Here is a 23,402-nt window from a genome sequence, read left to right on the forward strand (position 1 = left end):
TTATTTTGAGTTTTTTTTCGCTAGAAAGTAACTAAAGTTGTTGTGTGCAGCATTTTAATTTATAAAAATCGATGTAATTCCTTTAATACCTACCGTTTGGGGCAGTGAGAACTTCTAATGGATTCCCGACGAAATAATTGCGTGAACTTTCCTTAGGTCTCCCACCGGGTGAGTAGACAGAGACGAAGTTACCTACTTACCAGATGAACTCGATACAATACCCAAGAAAAGTTCATGCAATAGTGAAACACTTTTTTTGAATGAATTGCAAATAGAAAAAGTTCACAGGACCGAAAATCGAACCACACACCTGTGTATATCCAGGCCACTGCGCAAATCACTACGCTATCAGGTTAATTCACTATGTTTTTATGTTAATGCTCGGCTTACCTGGATAACGTAAAAACACGTTGTTTATCGAGATTTGGTGGGATTGTTCGGGAATACTGAATTTGGTGGGACTGTTCATTAAATTTCTCTACAAACCTACGATACAAACAAGACAGCAGTCAAAGCTCGTTCTCTGGAATAGTTTGCGAGTAATCATTCGACGCCGTAAAATCATTTTGTTTTATTTAAAATCATTTAAAACTGCCACGGGAAAAAATCCTCTGGGCTGTGAATGTAACTAGAGGCTCAGCTTTCCGGGCCACTGAGCAGACTACTACGCTATCCGGTTATTTCAAATGTGTTTTTACGTTATCCAAGCTCGGCTCACCTGAATAACGTAAAAACATGTTGCTTAGCGAAATTAGTAATTCACGCCTTCCATTTCATTTCTCTGCAATCCTACGATACAAACAAGACTGCAGTAAAAGCTCGTTCTCTCGAATAATGCTCGTGTAGTCATTCGACGCCGGTAAGAAAAACCTGATGAGAAAACAACTCCGCGTGAGTATCGTTCTTGCCCCCGTAACCACATTATCGCTAGACCAAAGTCGTCACCCTTGAAGGAAAAAAAGGAAGGAAGATTACCTCGCCTTCTCCCTCCCCATTCCACCAAAAAAAAGTGAAGGCTTATCCGGTCGCCAGAGAATGCGAATGAACGACGCGAGACGATCGAGGCGCTGCTATCGCGCTCGCCCCCTCTCCCCACCAGAGGCGCTCCGGTTGCCCGCCCTCCGCCGCGAGTTGGCGGGAAGGGAGAAGGGGAGAGACTGTGGAGCAGTGAAAGCTTATCGAGCCAGTTCGGAACCTGGAAGCCGCCGAGCGGTTAGTCCCGGGGGCTCCCATCAGAGTGCACGTGTGATTGTGAGGGCTTTTAAATCAAATCTCTCGTGTCTTTCATCCGTCCGGGAACTCTTTATTATTTTCGAAGATTCCCGCACCCAGAGGAGTCTATCTTCAATTGTTTTTAACCGCAAATTGGATCAACTTCAGTCCCCGCGGATCTTCTGGAGGAGAAGTCCTCTCTCGAGCTTTCTTAAAACTGTAAGTCCCTCCTTTTTTTATACTTGATTTGGAAATCGCTTAGATCTCACGGGAAAACTGGTTGGAGATTTATTGATTTCCGGTTTGTGACTCAATGAGACGGCCAGACTTCAGACGACGGTGGCATCCCGCGAATATTCTCGTTTTCTAGGAGTTTTGTGCTTTTGGTGATAGAGCCTTCATTCAACAACCATAATACTTAGATTGAAATCTCTGGAGTTACTCCGTTATAACTGGTAACAACTTTGCCTGATGGCTTTTCATTATGCTTGTTTCTGATTGGATGTAATTTAGCTAAATTTTTCCTCGAAAAATATTCGTATTGGTGGGGTATCATCCCAAAGTTGAGCAAATAAAATGTGTTTCTGTTATAGCTAATCTATTCTGTACAACTAAAATTAATTTTTTAATGCCAAATAGTAAGATTATTGAGATAAGTTTCAAACTGTCCCATTTTAACCGGCGTATCAAAACGTTACCTCTCTTTTCGTTCTTATGTACTCAATTCCTCATTCTCCAGCATCACCGCTACATGTCTTGCTTCTTAAAACTGTAAGTTCCCTTAAGCGCTTTTATTGCAATAATTACCGCATTTATTATCATGGATCTCCAAGCCCGTTATTGATTTCGTAATTATTTTCAACGTTGATGTTTCTCTACTAGGAAAAGAGATTATTTCTTTGCTTCAATATATTGAAATATTATTCATTGATTACATGCTGCTGTATTCTTAACTACCTCTTCTTCCATTTATTTTTATAACTGACGTACATTTTTGTTATTCATATTTAACATGATTGAACAGGGAAACTGCCCAGTTATAATTCAAGGTACGAAAATGATAGAGAGTGGTAATTTTTCACAATAAAGTTTTCATGTTGATCGAATCGGTTTCGAAACTCCGTGTCGTTATCAAGGTTAAATTTAATAACTACCGCATTAATTACCATAGACCTCTAAGTTCTTAACTGATGCCGTAAGAATTATCATTATTTGTGTTTCTCGCATTGGAAGAGAGATTCTTCTATCTGGCAAAGTGTCGAAACCGGGTCGGTGAAGATTATAATTGTTTGGAAATTTACCACCTCCTCCATTCTTATCCAATGGACATTAGGTATTTCTTCAAGCTTTCACCGAATCTTCTTACATGTTTCAATGAATTGAATGGAATAGTATTACATCCACTCAGTAGGGAATATCAGTGGTAATACGAACAAAATGCCTACCCTTAACTAGTTTTTTCCAGATTTCATAATTTAAAAATTGAATAATTATCGTCAGAATTCGTTAGCACCAACACATGCTTACTTTCCAAAGCAGCTGAGGCAAACACGTGGGTGCTCTTGAGACAAGATATCGGAGGAGGAACCCGTCGGGATTATTAAGGCTGATATAATATTTCCGGCATCCGCTGATACAGGTTTTTTTCTCGCCAGAAACTCCAGGTGATTTTTGTGGAGTTTTCTATGAGACCGAACGCAATTAGTGAAAACAGGCTTATGAGACGGGGCAAAAGAACTCAAGTGTTTTTTCCCTTAGGTTTTCTTAGGAGCGTTCAACGGTATTTTAAAAGGTCCTTGCCATTTTTAAATCCTTGAGAGACGGCTTTCATTAGCGGAACCTCGTCTTTCCTCTTTCCGAGAAGAGATTTTTTTCCCCTGTATAGTTAAGAGCACTCATTAGTTCTTGCTAAAACGTAAGTTCCGGTAAAAAAAAACTACCGGATAAACGATACGTAAAGAAAGAAAATTCGTTAGTTATTGTGGTAAAACCTTGTATGCCTTCAATTAAATAGGATATTTTAAAACGTGTGGTTTGCCATTAGGGTGCTGTTTTATTTCAAGTAACGTTTTATGAAATTGGGGTAGAAAGAGAAGAAATAAAAATATATATATTCAATTATAATTTAGAGGGCCCATCAACCTCACATAACCAGTATTTTTTCGGGTCGTATCACTTGATTGAATGTTAATTATCACATTGTAATGCTCAGGGTATGTATAGAAGATTCAATTCATTTTGCCTTTGAACTATTTTCTCGGACGTGTGATTTTTATATATAAAAACAAAAGCAGCTGAAAATTAAGATCTATCCTACACTGACCGTTTCAAAATTAATGGAAATATTATTATCAACAAAGACATTGCTAAAACCTAAAACAAAAAATATATAAATGCGGTTTAGCCGGAGTTATGTTTTTTTCAAGAGAGCGGTAAATTTCTCTCGAAATATTTTCAAAAACATTGCCTTCATCAATTGTTTCCAGTTGAATTGCTAGAAATATAGTTACAGTGAGTTAATTCCGTAAACGCTTAAGGAAAAACGGGCAATGCACTTCAGGGAAATACCGGAAACAATTTACCGCCACTGATATGCTCTACTATGTGCATAAAACAAGTGATTAACTTTCTCGATGCTGGAATTTTCCGTTCACTGCCGCGATTCTTGTCTATTATTATTATTATTATTATTTCGTCTTATTTTCTCAAGCGAATTTAGGACATTGTTGTCCTCTCTTCCAATTAACTTGATGGACATTCACAAACATCCATGCCCTGGATGGTGATCAATCCACCCAGGCGGGATTCGAACCCGCGACCTCTAGGTTAGCAGCCGGGGACTTTACCCCGACGCCACCGAGGCCGGCATAGATGCTAGTCTAGTGTGCTATTTTCTGCAGAATGCTTCCAATGATTTTCGCGAGTAACGTAGGAAAGACAAGGTGTAATAGGTGGAGCGCTGGCATTGAGGATGGGAATAAAACCAGTGACTAATTCGTCTCTAGTCCATGACCATCCGATCACGGATAAATGCTAACCTTCCGTAACAACTACTGTATTGCGCTATTGCGAATATAATCCGTTTCTTTCATCAGCAGAGTATTTTTAGTGGAAGATTTTTCGATTTCACACAATCTTGCCCACCTCTTTGTATTTTGCAATCAATGAGATCGAAATATCTTTGGACATGCGAATGAGACTTTATTGTGCTTAAGTCGCGATTATTTTGAAATATATATTCGCTTAAAATAATAGTTAAGTTCAAACTAGCTTGTAAGGTGTCTATAGCAATCAATTCCGCTCGTCTTCAAGAACGAATGAATGCAGCAGTCGGGCTGACAGAACAGAAGCGCAAAAATTCCGTCTACACTGGATCACATAGCTTATTTGTTCCCATTGAGATCATAAGAATTACAGCATCAATTTTTGAACGGAATGCATGACTGAGATAAGAAAGAAAAGGGATCCAGGAAAGAATAAGCTTTAGAAGAATTAACGGGAAAAATGTTTTCACTGCTAAAATATTTTCGAATGATAATATGAGTAGCATTTTTGTAATTGTAGCACTATCATTGCATTTACTGTCATAATTTTTGATGAAAGGTTGGAATTTTATCAATATATATTAACGAGATAAAATATTTTCATAGAGTAAAAGAGCCATAATTTGATTTATTTCAATGAGCTAACCAAAATTATGATCACTAAAAGTTCTTTAGCTAACACATTCTATTGTTTTAGTCTTGTTTCTGAATGAAACTCGTTGAAATTTTTGCATATTTACGATCACCTAATGCTCTCTCTTTCATTTAATATAGACCCTTTTGTGACTGATAATAGAATTATTGCTGTGGCCTTATTTCTGTGTACAAGGCAATGTTCATGGGCAAGAAGACCAAATTTCTGGTCTTAGACTTGTACTTATTATGTTTTGCTGTGAGGGGTTATGGAGAAATTCTACGCAAATTCGGTCTCCATTCGCGTAATGGAATCTGGAAACGAGGGTTTCACCTTTTCAGTTTATTCACTTCATAGTCATCCTAAAAAAGTTTTTCCTGGCCACCGTATTAGGAAAAACATTTCCGTGCATTTATCAATCGCAGGGGTTAATTTTTTTGCCCAATTTGCCATGCATGAGTGAACTTTGAGAAATCCATTCGAAGGCGGAGCAATGTTTTCCACCGCAGGCCGTCAACGTAAGGCATCAACCGGCTATGCGTAATTATCAGGGGGCGCGCCTTGTGGTTCCTTGACCCAAGTCCATGTGTTAGATTTATAAGCGTAAATGTATAGATATAAACGGGTTTTATCCTGATTTTACGAATATTAAACACTTATTCCGTATTATTTAGTATTTCTCATACTTCAAGTGGTTCTTCCCTTCGTTTTATTGACAACTTGACAACCCAAATCGTAGGAGGACTGTTTCCATAAATATCACATAATTATGAAGTGTGATTGGATTACATCGCATATTATACCACATAAATATTTTTTCTTTTCCCTGTTTAAATCAGTCACATAAAAACTTTTGTAATAATTGAGTTACAATTTGATCATAGTTAATGTAGTTGGTTTGTAAAACGTTTGGACCAAATCCACTTTCAAGCAATCGGCGGAGCCCAAGACCTGAATGAGTCCTTGTACAATTTATTCTTTTAACTTTGAGTTTAAAGCCACCCGGAGATATTTTACGAACATACAGTGGCAGTAATCAGGCTTCAAAACAGTGATGAATGCAGTGCCTTCAAAAAGTTTTTAAAATGCATTTCAACGCATTCCATCTTGACACCTGAAAAATAAAGAATTCCGATACGCTTTGCTGTTTTTGTTCAGATAAGATAAAATCGTCGCCAGAAAAATTCGTGGTTATATTTAGAACTTCCTCAAAATTAACCTTGGCCAAGCATTTCAATGCCACTACCTCTCTAAGAAAAATTAAGTTTGAAGGACTTGGCTTATTTGGTAAGTTAGGGGTCTCAGCATCGATGGGTCACACCTTTCATTCTCTTTAAGTTTTGGTGACGCATTGTAAAACATTTTACTCTAAAATCTGTAAATTTTATAAGTAAGTCGTTTAACTAGGTTTGTCTTGGCTTCAAGATACTGTTTGTTAAATATACTGTTGTTGTAAAGTTGTTACTGTTTCTACAAGATACTGTTATGTTTATTACTCATCAATAACTGAAATGCGTCGTCGTATTTAACATGCTCAAAAAGATGTGGAGAGATTGATTGGGACTTTAAACTTTATCACACATTCATTTTGCAAACTACGTAAATCGCTGTTCAATATTGGTGGTAACTCTTCAATTACGCCGTTTTCAGCATATTCGTTAAACACGAATTCACCTATCAAATAATTTAGAATATTTTTGCCAACCCACCTAGCTTCCACTACATCCGCGGGAATCCTTTTTAAAGTTATATTTTCTTGTATAATATGAGAAAATAGTTTGAGAATTTTCTCTCTCTAGGCATATCATAAGAATCTTCCAGTAACTGCTATGAATTTCATTGCCATACCGAGAAGCCCTATGAATTGGCAATAGTACACGGAAATTTTGGTTTTCCTTCGTCTTTTTGAAGGGCTCCACTCATATTTATCTACTTGTACTATTTTTATGGAATAAGCTACGTTAAAAATTGATTAGTTTCCATTACCTTGGGTTAGAATAAGCATCTATTTATCGGGTATTAATAAGCATTGTTTGTTTAAGTGAAAATAATTTTTCTGCTAGCTGCTGTTGTTAGGGGCATTTCCATGAAAATGTCAAATTTTTCTCTCAAATTTAAATTTAGGCTGGAAATATTTTATCTTGATAAATCAGCCGCTAAACGATTGAATTTTTTGAAATCAGTATTTGAAACATTATTTAGAGCCTTGTTAAAAGGTTTCAAATTATACTTCGATTCAGAGAGTTTTTAAGATGTGTGAAATCAGTGCACTTTGGAGGTTTACCTGGCAGTAATTCCGACACATGTTCATTTTGGGCATGTTTAGAAGTAATTTCGGTAATTTATTTTGTTTCTGCATATGAACATCACCTTCAGAAATGTTTTTTGATCATACATAGCTAGAGGTTTTGCAATTTTTGTGTATTGTACAATTTTATCGAAACATCCTATTGCATTGCCGGCCTCGGTGGCGGCGGGGTAACGTCTTCACCTGCCAAACAAGAGGTCGCGGGTTCGAGTCCTGGATAGGTTTCCCCGATCCAGGGCGTGGTTGTTTGTGTACATTTACTTGTTAAATTTGTTGAATACCCCGATTTAAAATGGCCAATATGAGCTGTATTCGGTGTTTTGAGAATAAAAAAAAATTGTTTTCTCTAAAGGGAATTCCGTCTCAAATGCCCTTATGTAATGGGGAAAATAAACATTCGTCCTTTGCCAGTGAAAGGTTAGGAAAAGCAGCTATTCTGGTTTAAAAATGAAGCACCCGTTCGGAAATGAATCACTCTAGTAACTTCTAGGAAGTGCTACAAAGCTTATGACCGCCTTTCTCTGCTACAGGGAAAAATTGCTTGGCAAACGAGACTACTATCGGAGTGTCACGACGAGGAAGTCTAGACTGTTGAACTCACGAATAGTCGATCTCGGTGAGATTTAAATACTTTGTGTATTAATTTCAATAGATCATTTAATCGATTAACATATTTTTCACCTAATCTCCTGAAAATGTCTATCGAGTAGACAAAACCAGAGTAAGTTGGTTATATTATGTATTAAAATTTAGTGCGATAAATATACTTCGAGCAAAGTCGTGCAACTATACTATGAAACGGATGAAACCGTACAGCCACGAGGAAAGGAGGGATGGTAGCTTTATGAGCTATTAATATTTAATCCATTGTATAAATTGATGCGAAAGAAGATATCTTTTATAACAAAAGTTTACATGCTTTAGCTATATTTGTTACTGGTTTTTGCTCTTTAGACCATTCACCGAGCTTAGGAAAAACAATGATAGTAAAAGGAGAGATTTCATCACTATTTTGATGAATAATTAAGTCTTCACATTACCTTCTCTTTTCCCTCAATACAGGGTTTCATGTTCATTACTAATCAATAACTGAAATGTGTCTTCATGTTTAAAATGCTGAAAAATATGTGAAAATATTGATTGGTACTTTAAATTCCGTATAATCCTCATTTTGTCTTCAAAGAAACACCTTATTTCAGTCAGCTATTTTCCATCTCGTCCCCGACCCCAATATGCATCGTGTTACTGAATCATGTATGACAAATTTCACAACCAGACTAGGGTAAATATTAAATATTAAGCAAGCAAATATTCTTGCATGATCATCTCGGTAATAAGGTGAGCAAACATTCCTTAGGTATTGAGGAATTCCTAAGGAATATCTGCCCGATTAGTGGACATTTTGAACACCTTGTTCCTTAGGAGAAAGAAATATAATTTTAGAAATATTTATTTGTATTTATGAAATTTTCAAAACATAACACTAATTGGCCGAAAACGTGTGGCAATCTTTCAAAGTATTCAGTAACAAATTGACTGAGGCGCTAATATTAAGGGAAAAATAACATGCAATGGGATTGGACCCACTTCTTTGTCATTTTATCCGTTAACAATCCTGTATTTGTTTTGAAGCAGCTCTCCACTCAGTTCACTTGTAAACAAACGTTTTGATTAATGCTATTTCTCTTCCTTAATGTTTTTCATCACATGATATGTGAATTGAACATGAATAATTATTTTCCTTCAACGAGCTTTTAAAGATTTTTTACCAGTCCATGTTTCGTTATCTGACCGATTAAGCTCTCTTGTTCTCTACTTAGGATTTTATGGGAATTTTTCACAGTGCACTACACTGCAAGTACTATTCTTTGTACTCCCTCATCAAAAATTTGGAATAAATACTAGCACAATCACTACATAATAGGTATGCAATGCGCAATGTGTTTCTGTCATGCTAGGTTTCAATCTGAAAAAAGACTACGTAAAAATTGCTGTAATAATTTTCGTGTGATTATTATTTAAAAAGAGTAATTGTATAAATTCTTTTTATTATAATCTCGAAAAATTCCGTAAATGTCTGTGGGACCGGCTCCTAGAGTTACTTTGCTATGAAAAGATATTTGTTTTGGAATCATCACTGTCGAATATAGGTGGGTGGGAATAGTAATACCAAGAATTGAACACAAAAAAAATATTCATCATTTGCTCTCCCATTTAATTTAGCTTTTGACGATGAGCAATTGGTGCCGCGTGAATGAGAAGGCTGTCTTATGTTCGCGGATGTAAAGATCGATGTGACGTAATATAAGATGAAACAGTCGACGGTTTGAGAGCGAGTCTGACCGGAGCGAGATTAGGAAGAACGTAAAAAACGTCTCGTGAATTAGGGAGGACGATATATCCACTTTCTTTTCTGGACCATATGAGAGTTCCAGGACCAGAGGACCAGGACCAAGGGAGAGTTCTGAAAAGATCGCTTGATCCGCAAAACTTCACACACAGCATTGTCTACGAAAATTCGGGCCCTTCAGATCGAGAGGGTAAAGATAAAACTAGAGTCTACACAAGCCTTTTATGTAACATCCCTCTAAATCCTCGCAAAATCCCATGATGAACACTCTACTAACCTGCACTAAATGTAATGGCTTCCACATATCATCGGAGCATCAACATTGTGCCTTAGTTCATAAATATTCGCCGTCGAAATACTTAATTTTCCTTGTTTATTTGAAGCTCACCATATATTTTTCACGTTGATTTCTTCCATTATTGTCCAAATTTCGGCATGGTCATTCAAAGTCAAATATCGATTTCATGGGACCAAACAAGACCGTTCGGTTACTCTTCGTGATGTTCCAGAAGAAGTCATTTGGCTTATCTTCTTAGTGAGACTTTTCCAATAGTCGTCAGCCCTTTGATTGCATCACACCATTCAAGAAAATTTGCAGGCCTTTTTCTACATCTGTGTTGCTTGCGCATAATGTGTTAAGTCCAAAAACCCCAAAAATGGGACTATCTCACCTAACCATCAAATGAATCATATAGAGTCGTTTGTGCATAGTGTGGTATGTCCAAACCTCATAACAGCATGTGTTTTCATTTGTGCAGTTTGTGAAAAGTAGAGGATTCTACTGTGATGCTAGTGCAGAGTGTGTTATGTAGATTATCTCAAAACTATGATTGAGTGACTTAACACATTATGCACAAGCAACACAGATATATGCGCGGATTCCACACGCGTTTAGCATAATTTGCGCCAAGCCTTACTCTCTCCAATTCAAACTAAACCGATCGTCGGGTTGAAAGAGTGACCGCAGCTTCTATAACAAGTATAATAAGTACTTGATACCTGATTGCTTCTTATTACCATCGCAATACGGCATTGAGGATAATTTTTCTTTCAAGTACATGAATTTATCTCCCTACTAATTTCCGGAAATTTATATCTATTAAATCTTAATAGGCAGACGTGAGTGATGAAGGACAGTGGTTCATTTTACTTAATTCTTCTTGAACTCAGGCTGTGGCTTGAAAACAATCCAAGTAGACCTCTGTATCGACAATTATTGAATTTTCAGAGTATATTATTGGTGTATTTAGTTAATTATGTATAATTGATTTCATTTGGATCACATTCGCTCTTCATCTATTGAAGCATGTACACCTTTCCACAGGAAACTTAGTTTACAATTAAAAATTTTCGCTAGTTGAAAGTATTGGTGTAAAGTACACTAAGGGAGTACACTAAAGTACAACTACTTCATTCGCATGAAGTGCGCACTTTAATCGTTAATCAAAAGATTCAGTCCAGGAAAAGGGAAAACAACTTGGTGATACAATAATAATACTTTACATTAAAATAATAATATCATTTACATTTGAGAGTGAAGGTGAAGCAGCAGTAATCCTTTTGAAAAACTTCGTCGGGATAACTTGTGCCCTTCCCAAAGAGTATAAGACCTTGAAGCCTGTTAATTGTGAAAGAATATTACCCCAGTTAATTGAGTGAAGGAATTCTATTACCTGCTGTTAAAGTCTATTTTAAGAATTGAAATACCTTGCTCCTAATTTCTTTCATAGATGCACATGAACGAGGAGAGGGTTCGTTCTTTGAAATTTAAGTATTAGGAAATCTTCATATGATTTAAACTGTGCTCCATATCCTATGGTAGGAATAGGGACCATCGATTCTTATTTTTATTTCAAAAAATATAAAATGCAGGAACGACAAAATCTGCAGACGGGATAAAACGGTGAATTAAGTTTGATAAATAAACATAAAATTGTATGCAAAATTCCTTGTAGGTGATATAATATGGGATGAAATATTTTCTTTTTATAAAAAGTTGAACTGGATATTCAAATGTCTATTTTTTCCTCTTTTAAATGTATGTAAGATCAGGATGACTTTGAAACTAACTTTTTTACACATTTTTTTTTTCAAACAATTTCTCACTTTCTTTGAAATTTATCACATGATGCGCTTTCCATTCAGTTCAAGTAACCAGTGAATTACATCTTTTGTGAATCCCATGCCTCAGCGAACCATTAATTATAATAAATATTCGGTGTCGGAGCATAGAGTCCTGGGTGAATCCTGCAGCTTCTTTGCACGACCCTTTCAGCGACGGGATATTACTGCCACTTCTTCATTCCCATCAAACGTAAAAATTACGTGAATAGTTAATTTTTTGGATCTCATGCCTTAACAAATCATGCATGAGAATTGGATGAGGGAGCGAAGACTAGTGGATGCAGCTTCCGCGCGCGAGTGAAAGCCCTTAAGTGACGGGCAAGCTGACGAGACTGAAAGCTGAATTTCCTCTCCTCATCCCTGCAATTTCCGCATTTCCCCCTTCCAATGAGCACAATGATTTCCTCTGCATCGGAGAAACGGACAATCGACTCGGAGTGAGACGCGTTGCAGCATAAACTGGCTCCAGGAACCCGTATCGTGTAACACGTGACGAATATTCGAGCTATCTGCATCGAAAGTGCAGATTTCCCCAAGGAAACATGACCAACAATAAAAAAAAACATTCTCGAATAACTCACGTTCGTGGCATTTTTATTATTTTTATCTGCCTAATTCGTCATCCTGTTGGCATGCTTGGGGGGAATGCAGTCCATAGTCCAAAATAAACCGAAAGCTGCTCACGATAAAATAATTTGTTAACCGTTGGCAGCGATAGTAATTTCTGTTGCTATGAGCTCCTTTTTCATGAACTAATTCAGAAGTGCATGCATTTTAGGATTTATGAGCCTCCAACGAAAATCATTATCGATTGTTTTTTTCTGACAAAATATCTAAAAAATCGTGGTGTAGGTGTATAATGCTCGAAGTGGGTCCAATATTTTAGGTTCAGTATTTTAGGTAGGTTTGAGGTAATCTTCTGAGACACCGATCGGATTACAAGCCTGTTATGCTACGGTTGATCCTTCGATAACCATGACATGAAAGAATTAATTCCCTTGTTTTTAAAAGGTGATCAAAATAAAAACAGAGAAAAGGCTCGGAGCTTAAATGGTCGAAATCTCGGAATATGGTGCAAATGTCATAATATCGTTCAAGGTCTGTTCTTTAGCCTTGAAACTTTACCATTTTTAGATTTACGTCAGATTCCTCTTGTCATTTCGAGATAATTTTTGGCTCAAGGGCGCTGTTTTCCGATGAAATATTGGAAACGTACTGACGTAAATGGTTTGACCATTTTTGAAATAATAACTTCAGGTCATTTGGCCTGGAACCAATTCTGTAATTCCTACCCTATTTCGCAAAACACCAGGTTGCACCCATCAAGCATTCTAATTATCAGTTTGCTGAACTCAACCGAAGTTTGAAAATTTACTGTCTGTGTTAAGATGGTGTTTTGGTAATCTGTGTGAACCAAAATTAAAATCCTAGATGAATATTATTATTATAAAATCTTACTGACAAATTAATTGTGCTAAAAACACATTCATCATGTAAATACACCTCACAATTGTAGAGAAAAAGTTTTGTATTTTACTCTCCGATCGGAGACATTAAGTATTTTCCCAATTTAATTATTATAGAAGGAACTACTTGCTATATATCTGCTACCTTTTCCTGTCAATATCTTGTAACCATTGGAAAAACTGAAAATGAGAGATAAAAATGGTTTTAAACATCGTAGCTAATGAAATTACCGCCTGTTATTGTCCTCTAGAGTCGCATTTGAGTCGATTTTAGTTTTTAAAAAATGGAAAGAATTAGTCATAAGATCTCAAAGTTTTTTTATTATATTGAGCTTAAGCAACATCTTTGTTACGCAATCGCGTACCCCTAAGTACTAGGAAGTATACGCGACTATAAAACGAACTCCTCAATAGTCATATTAGGTTGAAGCAACGCCTATCGACTCAGTCACGTTATAAAATATGAACGGATTTACGTCATACCACCGTCTCCTCAGCAGGATAATACGTTATGAGCATGGCAGAACGGCGTGAACGAATCTCTACTTCACACCGTGATGTAAGTTTCCCGAGCTATATATTTCATAAACGTCTGTCATATTATTTCGTTAATGTTTTCTTTATTCCAAATTACACGCGAAAAAAGGATACGCCAATTTGTGTTGTAAAAGCGTGCACATGTGAACCGAAATCTCCAAAAATCATAGACAATACTGCCAAAGCATCTGGTCAAATAAATAATGTGTTTTTTATTCCATAAATATCATATCACCGCAACACCACCTTCGAGAATTAAAAAATTTCGGAGAAAAACGAGATAAATATTTAACCGACCAACCCATTGTAGCTGTAATATTTTAGGGAAAAAATACGCTTCAAGCGATCATTAACTTTTAAATTTCCATTTTATAAAAGCGACTCCTCTCCAGTTTCTATGAATGTTACAACATGCACAAAAAATGGAAAATAAGTTTTTAACTCCATCAACATGCATTAATTATTACGTTGCTGTACGCAATAATAATTTACGATAGAGGCACTAGCTTCATCGTAAAGTGGTTGACTTAGATTGTGAGTGTGGAATGCAACGATGAGTCTCCTTTTACTGGCGTTTTTCTTATGAGGCGGGAAATGACGTAACGCATACGATTTGCATTCGTTTGTTTGACATTAGTGGTCGTGTTTTTTTTCAGTCATACTGCCTTATTAATTTTCAATGGCCATTCTCCTTGCGTCGGCTTATTTAGCAATCGACTGAAAGGTTGTCCACTAGTGGTGGCAGAGCTTACATTGAGTCCTAAGGGGAATACATTCATGTGATTTTTTTTTCATTTTTCCATTAAAATTTAACCTGAGTCCTAAAAAAATTCCTTTCACTGCATCCCTTTCGTTATCATTGTCAAAATTAACGTTTGAAATTGTAAAGTAAGCTTCAAGCGATGAAAATTTAATAAATAATTGTTATAATGTAAATTAACAAATTCTCAGTAAATTTATCGTTCGTACCTGACTTTTTGATTTCTGTTAGTAATATTTTTGTATTCAGGCCCCACCGTGTTCTTTATTCCTTGTTTTTAGTCTTAGATATGGAGTCACATATTTCATAAACTATGTAGTTAGAGGAGTAAACATTCTAGATTTCTTATTAAGTAAATTCCTCTCCGGAGATTTATTTGGCAAAATATTTTAAGTTCACCCGAATAAAGCTACTTATTAGATACAATAATTACTAATTTTCCGTTATCATGATGGTTCAATCGAAATATTCTTGGAGTTGAAAAATTTCTTTTCGGCTAAAATGGCTCTGCCTCGACCCTCTGGCATGCAACATAAAATTATCAGCCCAGTTGACCTGCCGTTTAACGTTGGTGTTTATGAATTCCTCGACAATGCGTATAAAGACCTGCATGTTCCTGCCGGAAAAATAATACTTATATTATTATCGGGTAGATCTCCGTACGGCTGTCTTCACCGTACCCGCGAAGTCTGTTCTATATCTTTCCAGTCCCTTTTATTAAGAGTTCATTGCTTTGTATTCTTAAACAATACAATGGAATCATTCGTCCGTTAGTTCTTACCTGATTTAATATATTTATACTCACGTTCCATTTGATTTCACACATTCTCATTTTGGCGATGAAATTAACATAGTTATATGCAAATATTTGTTAATTTTTTTGCATGCTTTGACAGCTAAAAACAATATAAAAATTTTATTGACGATAATAATATGGACGGGTCCAAGGAACAAATTTTTTGTGAAATAAAAATAAACAAAAGATAAAAAATAACTAAAAGTAAAAAAATTTATTATAAATTATAATATTTTGTGGGTGACACTTCAGGTATAGCACTCATTCCGTCGGATAGGACGTCTAATAGGGTGCTTTCCTATTTTTTTTATTGCCTGAATCGAAAGGTCCTTTACTCCTGGAGTACGTATTTCACGCTTTTAGATTTTTAAATGACGATATTTATTTTTCGCGTTTAAATGAAAAGTGAAAATATTCAAGCGCGCGAAAACGCGATGGCTAAGTATGAATGCTGGGAAATATCCGAGTGACGTCATTCTTCTTCCATCTGCCACCACAATGTAGGCTGCTAGTAGGTAGCGCTTGGTTTAAATAAGGATTATAATACCTGATAAAACGAAGGAAACTCTCCGACCATAGGCAATTTTAATAGGTGATTATTAAGAGATGTTTCCATGAAGTCTGTGCCTCAAGCATGCATTGGTAATCTCAGACGATGTAAAACTCTTATCTACTCGTATAGAAACTAGGTCCCTGTGATGTCACGTGGAGTGGCATCGCATGGGCGCCAATATGGCCTTTTTCAAATGCAGTTAAAATTGACCATTGCCATTCGTCTAATCTGGGTCTTCTAAAATCAAATAATTTGTATATTATGAATACACTAATAGTGGGTAACGAATCGCAGTCAATGCCTTTCATTTTCTTTGATGAAGGAAACTACTCTATTGCGGTCCCCTTGGTGCCTTTCTTTTAGAACACGCAAATGCCGACGGAATATTTCTGTTCAGCCTTCCTTCCTCACCATTTCCTCTCGGCGCAAGTGACCTAAGCTGTCGGCCGTCTCCTTCAAATGCAATTATATACCAGAATTTTATAAGACCAGTATGACGTTATTTTTTACCTGCTTCACCCTAAAACATCACCTTCAGGCAAAAAAAATAATTTGGGTGGGTCTTCTATCATCTTCCCTCAGCTCCATCTTTCGTGGGAATCCTCCAGGAAACCGCTGTCACGACCGCGCACGGATTAATTTTTTCCCCAATCCTTTTCTTCGCGTTGAATGATTATCTCTCGCCCACGAAAGAAGTCGTCCACTTACGTCGCTCGTCGTCCTTGAGGGATTGATCTCCTTGACCTGATGAAAGTCTCTCCTTTCCCTCTGTTGGTGGTCATCTGTGTAGCAGGTAGGCGAGGATCCCATCCGACGATAAATAAACGGGACTTGGCTTCTGAACTGTCGCACCCACAATCATAGAACGCATCATTTTTTGGGCCGTGATCAATCTTAAATAATATATCTAGATATTCCGCTTATGGATAAAGCAATAATGACTATATTTCACAGCTAATGAGTTTCTCTTTCAAGGATAATACTTGTTGTCGATAAATTCAAACAACTATTACTATCAATGTTTGGTGAATAGGTATGATTTCGGCTATTTTTGGGAGTTAAACGTTCAAAACTATTAAATTTTCTCCCTGGACCAATTAAAGAATATGTATTTTGCATAGAGTTGAATAGCTGAGATTTTTTCATTTAAGCATTTTACCGATTAAGGTAGTTTTCATGGATTACTTACATATTACAAAAAATTAACTCGAGATATTTTGCGAGGGATTAAAAGTATTTTACGATTGCAATCAGTCGTGCTGATGATGAGCAATGATGCAGGCCTACTTAATCTTAGTAGGTATTCCTATGAGTTATGACTGAATACTTTCTTTCATTGGATTCTGTCATTATTTATCATTTTTTGTTTTGTAGTAGTTTTGTACGTCATGTATTGACGAGGGAAAGATTTTATGTGACCGCAATGATGGAAAGCTGATGAAAGTTGTTTTGCAAGTCAAAAGACACAGTCGTTTTTGTACCGGCTTCAAGCCACAGGTATGAACTGCTGGCATTTCATTGTTTATTGCACATGAAACCTTCTCTTGTATTTTTCGTTTTTTCACCATGGATAAGATCGTCGGCCATTTTTCTACCATTAACGCATGCTTTAATTAATGCATATGATCCGTTGAAGGAAACGTGTACTCTCGGCAAAAGGCAAGTTTCCTCGGCCGTAGCGAAACCAGTTATCGCGATGTTCATGTGAATGTTTCCTAGGAATCAAGTTAGTCGGTTTGGCTTCCGGACGAGACAAACCAGTGTGTTCACGATAAGAGAATATAAGTTCTAAATTTTCCTAAGTTTAAAAATTCAACCCCACATGTCGCGGCAGTGGGTTAAATTAGCTAGCCGAGAGCTTGAAACTTATGTCAAAGTTAAAAACTAAAAAATTCGCCGTAAAAAAGAAACGAAAGATATTCTCGCTATTTTTCGCGTCAATCATTTACGAAGGACCTGAACGGCGTATAATCTCGGCGTATGGTTTCTTCCTGCTGGATAAATTCGTTCGTTCTGACCCCAAATCGCAATTCAGGGAAAGAATTCGATTGATGGAAAAGAACACATTAAATCTGCCGCCCAATTTTCACGAGTTGGTAACGTCATTAATGTTCTGGTTCATTTACTCATTTAGGAAGAACCTATCATTGAGGCAAGGATTTGCTCACATGAGTGTAAACAAAAACCACGCGAGGACCATTCACAAGGCCGCGGAGTCGCTGATAAGCGATAACTCGATCGTAATCATATTATGACGTCATCAACTCATCAGCATAAGGGGGAGGTCCCTCAACTTTTTGGAGCGAGCATTTCGGGAACTGGGAAACGCATCGAAAACCTGAAACTACCTGTCTCCTTATATTTAGAACACTATCGCCGTTGACAGCTTTAAAAATAAATTGAGCAGGCCTACTCTTATTGGCGATTTTTTCGGCGGTCATTTGTTCCGTCGATTTTTGTACACTTAATTCATCCAATGAAATCTGATATTTGGTTTTTATCCTAGTGAAATGGTTTTCGTTAATGGAAAAATGCCAATCGTGGGTATCACTAAAGTGCGTTTGTTGACTAAAACATGATTTCCAGTTGTTCAGGTAATTCCTTAGCATAACTTACCGTAAAAATGAAATAAACTCTGTCCGCGAAAAACTTAAACTTCGGAGTTTCATGCAACAAATTATCCATTTTCATCTTTGTGCAAAAATTACCAACCTTGCTTATTTAAATTGGTACAGTTTTGTGCGGTGCAGCGTACACGGGATATCGTTATTTCGAAATCCTCTGATATTTCAAAACAAGAAGACAAATTATATGTGAAACGATTTTTTATTGTCATTTGACTTTTTTCTCTCACCCACGAATTTCAAGGTAAGAGTTTTGATCGCTGTCCACATTCTTCCTGGTGTGACCTAGGAACTATTCTAATCCCAAGAGCTATTTAAAACAATTTTTTCGCGACGTCTAATTACTGTCATATGTACCTAATATGGGTAACTTATATAATCCTGATTATTCAAAAAGTTTTGGGCTTTCATTTGGGTTCCCCCAAGAAAGAAAATTTTCTCATTACATCATTTACATCCCATTGCTGAATTCCAAGGAAACTACCACGCTTAATAGAACTATGTTAAGTCCTTTCAGTGACCAGACTCTCCATCACTTCTTGAGAGGAATCAGTACTTTTATGCCACTAAAACAATTTCATGAATTTCATAATTAATTATGATCACAAGCGTTCTTATTTACTTTGTGATATAACTATGCAAAAAGGAAACAATAGCATGCCCACTTTTGAATCGGGTGAGAAATATAGTAAGCAAGCAGCAGAACATTTAATCATGAATTTTCCATAAAGTTTTTAAACTCAGAAAATTCTTAATTATTATTGAATATAATTGACCTTAATAAAATGAGGGTATAAATGAAAGTAGTCAGATCTTAATAAGGATTTTCACTCAAATATATCAATGATACTCACTATTTCTGTCATTATTGGAAGCCGTTAATTCTATGCCAAGCCGAAGAAATGAAAAAGGAAAAATTACTCCTGGCGGCGCACAGTGATCTAGGGAGTGCTTATTTCCGGGTAAAAGTTGACTGTCCTTTTTTAGGCATATGTGATGTTGTACAAATTAAATATAACTTCTAATAGTGAGCTTTTATGCTTAAGATATATCCCAAAACTGAACACGCATCGCTATTTTTTCCGCATAATTCAACTACAACGTGAGATGCAATGGTGATCTTAAAAACACTTACGCACTTATTAGTCGCCAGATTCAGTTTCGCAGGTATAAAAGGATGCTTTATCACCCAATGACAATACATTACCATTATTCTTTAGGGTGAGATAAATTTTAATAAAAGACTTTTGTAGAATAGCTAATAAATGAATTGATATTTAAGGGACGCAAATGAATATATTGAGTTTAAACAATTACTCCTCAGCTGTAGTTTCTTCACCGTCTATGTACACGGGTGCTGAGTCTACGTTTTGGGATGGAAGTAGTTTTAGCACATCTTCGGGAATGTTTCCTTTTTTCTTCGGCGGGGAGATCCTTAGGGATGTTATCACTGGGTCGGAGCTTACGAGCAGAATGTAAAACCAATCAGTATTAGACTTAACTCTGGATGTTTTTGAGGTGAAGAATTCTCTGGAAAATTTTCAGTCTTTATTTCTGGATTCCTTTGCTTCGTCGGAGAACATTCCAATGTAAAGGGGCGTCGCTATAATGATTTCAGCTCCATTCAGCAGTATTTTATGAATATAAGGTGGCATGGAATGCAATAACACAAACTCTTTTGCGGTCTCCATCGCATATTTATGGAATTCAGTTATATTTATTTCATATGGACTGGATGTGGCACGCTGTATCACGGCAGATCGTATAATAAAATTTCCATCCAAACCTGTGTCCTGTTTCCACCCGAAGTGTTGCCGAAAAATATGCATCGTCGAGGAACCTACGGGCTTTGTTTCCATTATTAGTTGTTCCAAAACCCTGTTTCAGATGATCGACCACTAATTCAACTAATTTACAAAAAGATTTTTGAATTTCTATCACTAACAATTTTTTTCTCGTTTACACCGTAACATCTCCATTTCTTAATGTCTAATTTATATTCCATGTGGAGAGAACATTCTAAAACTCTAATCCACGAGTGCAGTGGAGAAATTCCAAATTCACACGCCCTGGAATTAATTTCTCGGCGAAATATTCTTTCAATATTGTTCATGTCTATTGGTTTAGCACCAAAAATGTTACAATTCTTCGTGCACGTAGTCCTCGTCAAAGCATTGCAAACTTTTTCATCGACCATTGCCATTCGTTGAGGCTTTCCTTACCTTTTCCCTACCCTAATAACGTAAGGATTTTCAAGATGGGGTGTTTGGATTTTTATTGGAAAATTAATATCATTGCATTTTAAATATACACTATCTAGTTTCATTTTGGTGATGTATTTTTCGTTTACAATATTCTTGTTTTTTTCTTTTGTATAAACTGTTACCACCTGGCAAATAGCCAACTTGTAACTTGTACAATATAATAATAATAATTCGCAAATCGTATCGTACCGAACACTCCAAATTTGTAACAGATGTCGATGGAAGTAATAATGCTATTTCTTGCTTGGCAAGGTCTGTGGCAGCAATAATATGAGACGTTGTCTCTTTCACGAATTGTATTTTTAGTGGACAGCAATACATATAATAAAAATAAAAATTAATTTAAATGCATAAAAACGGAATGTATGTGTATTAATTGGTTTTTGACGGAATTTAAACATAAGTATAGATGTAATTCATACCTTGTGGACGAATGCCTAGGGTTTTTCTACAACACTTTCTTTCTCAAGCCTATGTCACGCGTGTACAGTTGCAGCGGAACAAAAGAAATTAAAAAAAAGGCTGCTAACGTTGAATTTTTTCGTGGTTCTTTGTTTGTACGTATAGTGTCCGCTACTTTCATTGCACCCTCATTTCCAGACAAGAGTTTGATTATTTCGCTGTTCAGGGTCAAGGCACTTCAAAACAGGCTCCTGAACCTGCATCATGCGGTGGGGAGTATGATCCATGAGGAATTGGAGAGAAATTTCAGCAACGCTTTCTGTTGTTATTTTATATGATTCGGTTGAGGATAGCACCGGATTTCCTCATTGGGAGGATAAAGATTTGCTTCTTTGTGCGATCTGGCCCCTCTCCCGATGGACATATACTGATGTTAAGTCAACTTTGCCGCGATCATTAAGCTTAATGCCTCGTCTGCAGTATAGGAAAGAACTGCCTTGGTGCCAGATCAATGGATATTCCACGCTTGCCTTATATTTCTGGCTCTGCTGGGGCTACCATGAATTGCCTCATCTACCAAATGAACTGCATCGCTTTGTTTGTCAGCCCGAAGATGCGTTTGTCGCATAAACCAGCTCTTCAGTTTTTTTGGTGTCCAGCAATTCCGTGGCTCTCGTCCTCTTTGATCACTTGCACTGCGTTTTAAAGTCTCACACGGACGACCAATACCTAAATAAAATCAATCTTTGGGTAGGTAATATTCTCATATTCGTAAATTCAATAAAATTCTGGGGCTCGATTTTTTCCGCCAAATATCGATATATGAATTAAGCCACGGAGCGTTGTTCTGCAAAGACACTTTTAATACTCTAATGCTCTTTTCCCATCTCAGTGTCGCCCGATTAATGAAAGAATAGGTATAGCCGGTTTTGAATACTTAGCTTCCTATCATCTTCCAAGTCCGTCAGGCCTTGTAACCTTAGAATCAGGCGCAAAAATGTTATAATATGCAAAATATGGGTTAAGTAATCCACTTAGTACGTTGCATCTTTGAATTAAATCACTTTCACTTGCCTTAAAATGTACTCATGTAGCTGCTTTTAACGAACACTGTCCTTTCCGGCCAACTTCTCTCCTAAAGTGAAAATATCCTTCATATCCGAAGACTGGATCACAGGCACTTAGTATTTAATTTTCACTAACCAATTAAAGGAACCTTTAGTAATAGCAGGAGTAGTCGCATAACGTCCAATCGCATATAGACAGGAGCCTAGTGGCTGTAGTATTGCTAGGTTTTAGCTATGCCAAATCGGCTATATTGTTGCTGACATAGTCACTGAATAATATCTAATGGTTTAGACATTGATAGCACTGTTGCTAATTACGCTAAAAAATTGATTTATTGCGCCTGATAGAGAGACTCACGATGGAGGATTTTATCAGCAAGAGCGACTTGCCGAGAGATAGCGCGCCATGGCGTTAGGATAGTCAAGTGTCTCTGTAACACATTTTGGCTTATAAATTAAAAAAAGGCAAATACAGGCAGATGATTCTTTCAAAATAGCTTCAAGAATAGTATTTTCTTTGCATCCTATCACATGAAAAGCTGATGGTAAAGCGTGGTTTTTTTATCTTTAAGTGAGTATAGGAAAAACATTATTTGTATATTATATTATAGCATGCTGTCCTGAGACCCCGAACACTTTCATAACATTAATAATTAGGTTAATGGGTCATTAAAAGGTGAGGTTGCTGAAATAAATTCAAAAAAAGCTACATAGTTGGCTATGGCATTCTTTAAGTTAAAAGCCGTCAAAAACTTGAGAAATTACACTCAAACAACTTCCGCTAAAGACCATTCCTGTAATTAGAAAAAAGGGCAGTACAGGAAGATAAAAAGATCTTTTTACAATGGAATGATGTTTTAGTATTTAGCACGTATATAGTATTTTTGGACAGCTTGAACGCCATCGAAAACTCGACTTTTGTCCGCGGATAAGGGCATCCCAGACCACTGTGAGGCGGTCTTGACGATACAGATTTTTATAGTAACATTTTAACATTTTTTTTAATATTTGATAATACATGTATTTATTTCGTAGATACTGGTATAGTGTGCTTACTCTTTAATGTACCGTCACTTACTGTTCCCATCGCTATGCTGTATACTTAGTGCTGTAGTTGGGAAAAACATAAGGCGGTACTCACCATAATGCCATCAGCAGAACAAGTATTAATCATCCGGCCGCGATTGAAATGTCAAACTCCAACTCTTATATTAGTTCCAAGTTGTGCCACGAGATAACTCTGGATAAGCAAATAATCATA

The 23,402-nt window shown here is 36.7% G+C and overlaps 1 protein-coding gene across 1 annotated transcript in view; it reads left to right on the forward strand.

Moving 5' to 3' along the window:
• Positions 1-1,158: 1,158 nt before the first annotated feature.
• Positions 1,159-23,402, forward strand: part of LOC124153781 (putative fatty acyl-CoA reductase CG8306) — a 42,097-nt gene continuing 19,853 nt past the window's right edge. Inside the window, exon 1 of the mRNA XM_046527137.1 lies at positions 1,159-1,431. The gene's annotated coding sequence lies outside the window, so the exon portion shown is untranslated. The remainder of the gene's footprint in view (positions 1,432-23,402) is intronic.

This window comes from Ischnura elegans, chromosome 2 (genome assembly GCF_921293095.1).
Source record: "Ischnura elegans chromosome 2, ioIscEleg1.1, whole genome shotgun sequence".
NCBI lineage: Eukaryota > Metazoa > Arthropoda > Insecta > Odonata > Coenagrionidae > Ischnura > Ischnura elegans.